Here is a 2,852-nt window from a genome sequence, read left to right on the forward strand (position 1 = left end):
TTTTTCCCACTAATTGGTCTTTTGACCAATCACATCAGATCTTTTCACATTAGATATTTTTCAGAGCTGATCTATGGTCAAAAGACCAATTAGTGAAAAAAGTTCAGAATTGGTCTGCCTAATTTTAAAACAGTTTTAAAACAGCAACATTTTCTTTCAGCCTCATGGCAAAATGTGTAGAATCGTAGGAAGTTAACTACTTGCTCAGACCTTGCGTGGGGGGCCCACGAAACTGCGGTACACCACTGATCCAGCCAGCCACATCTCACTTTCCCAGGCTGCATTCAGAAAAAAAGCCAAACCCCCACAGTCCGCTGCTGCAGGCCCCTTTCATGTCAAACCTCATGACGTTAAACGACAGGCTTATAATCAATTAGTAATTTCTCCTTCAATTGGATGTCATTTATTACTGATGATGGTTGGAATATGACTCTCTTTCACTGTGCCACAGTCCTCTTTATAAACATTATGTGATTATGCATTAACTCCTTGTTATTTTCAACAGTCCATCATTTGGTGACTTTAATAAGACACATTTACATTCTAGTCTGGCATTCAGTTAAACACTATGGGCTGTAGGGTAACCATGTTGTCATAGAAACTGTTGGCATATATATTATGTCCCTTAAAAGTCTCAGGAGGGTTTCTTACTCAGGAGGTTTGCCTCTTTCAGAGCTTCTGCATTGGTTGTAAGACAACAAAGTGGGGTATTTTTGTTGGACTTAAAAGTAATTGCTTTCATTAAATGCTGGATAAATAGCAATTGCTGGTATGGTGGAGTCCAGCAGAGTTTCAGCATACAGGGTTAATCAGAGTAAGTGCTGGCTGGAAACCTTCCCAGCACCATGGCTCTCAGCCATCTTAAGGAGTACCCCAGCTTATGGTCACTTAGTACAGAAATGCTCAGTTCAAGCTTTACCATTTGATTCAGCTCTTAGGGATAGAATGTGAAAAACTGATTATTTATAGCACAAGATGAATAGACCCACTGTCTGCAAGTTATACAATCCCTTCCAATTATAATAATATATGCATTTGTTATTATTGATTTACACCTTGCACCATCTTTTATTCAACCTATATAGTCTACTTTCCTGAATATCTTTGAAATGTAAATGATAACTTTTTGTAAATATATACCAGTTCTTCCATTAACATATTATCAGATTGTAAACCCGAACATCTTGTCTTTTAAAATGTAACCATTTTGTTTTCACATAAAGCTGAATTTATCCCAAACGTTTTGTGCCACTTGAATCTCAGCTGCATTTGTCTTGCAAATTCATCCCTGCTGCGCAATGCTTAGAATAGGAAAAGAGATCAGTTGGACAGCAGTGAAGTTCAAACCAGCGAACAACTAAAGGGCCTGTTTCATAGATTTCCTTTTGTGAATATTAAAACGAGACCTGGTGAAAAATGATGCATGCTTTTACACTTCTGGAACCTGGCAACTGAGGGGAGAAAAAAACTTTGAAGAACTAAATCTTGGAGAACAAAAGAGCTGGACACATTTAGCTGGATTGCAACGAGTTTTGTGTCCCAGGCACATGACGTGCATCACGGAAACATATTGTATCGAAATAGTTTTGAGGAGAATACTGGGGATGAAAGAGAAAGGGTCTCTTTGATCAGCGCCCTGGAGTCCCCGGCTCCCCGAGTGCGCTCAGACTGACTGCAAGGCGTTATTCACTTTCAGCTAGACACACTTACATCGCCTATGAATGAAATTAGCATATTTGTAATTTATCACATTTTTTTCAACCTTTTTGTTTCGTTATTCAAGGTAAAAAGTAGACTAAATGAAAGTAGATCAATCATCAATGAAGAGAGAGGGAGAGAGCCATGCAATTCAGTTTCCCCAAAGGGGAAGAACGTTATCAAAAACTCAGTTTGATGATATGTGCAAATGTGTTCTCGGCATCACTTTAAAAAAAACAAATTAGTTTTTATTGACACTTTCAAACTGTTTGTTGTGGAAATGTCATAATAGCCCAACTTCTATTTTATTTTTGAATCAGAAACCTTAAGTTTGTAGACTAATCTTGTAGCCTAACTGTCAGGAATCAATCAGGTCTACCAAAAAAGTTCAACCTCGTATAATTACGCTTATGGAAAATGTAATGGCATGAAAATTATTATCATGACTCTTTATTCTTTATAGGACATATGCCTATAGGAAAATATATAAGCGTTTATAATCAAACGCGTTGTCCTGTGAACGTCCAACCCATACGGTCACTGCATCCTTGGTGGGAAAGAGCGTCAATGAAAGGACTCTAATATTTCATATGGGGCACGCAAAAGCTGTGCAAAATGCCTCTCATATTAAGCACAATATCCACCACTCTTTCAGTCGAACAAAGATCATAGCAAGACGTCTTTATGGCTAATTCAGTCAAAAGCCCATCTCCCATTCCCCCGTGGAAAGGTCAGTGTTGTTGTGTTTGGTCCACCAAGGGGGCTTTTTCAGCCGAGAGTCCAAGCCAGCTGTCTCTGTCATAGTCCAGCTATTGGGAGAGCGCACGCTCTCATGCTTGTTATATTGCTATAGGCCTACTGATTCAAACATTTTGCAATGTAGAAATTAGTTATTTACTTTTGTTAAACAAAATCCCTAACATAATTAAAGAGGAGTTATAGGTTGTCGAGTTTTTCTAAATAATAAATGTTTAAATGTTATTGGAATGTTTAGAGGAATACCACTCAGATATGCTGTACTATTATCATACACAAGTAGGCAAAAGGGCTAGGGCCTATATGCTTCCCGATTTATGAAATCCTTACAATTTTACGCACAGTTATATATTTTTCATGCATGAAAACATGGTTAGCATCAACATGCCAATGAACAG

Source organism: Coregonus lavaretus (assembly GCF_964263955.1).
Source record: "Coregonus lavaretus genome assembly, chromosome: 23".
NCBI classification, from domain to species: Eukaryota; Metazoa; Chordata; class Actinopteri; order Salmoniformes; family Salmonidae; genus Coregonus; species Coregonus lavaretus.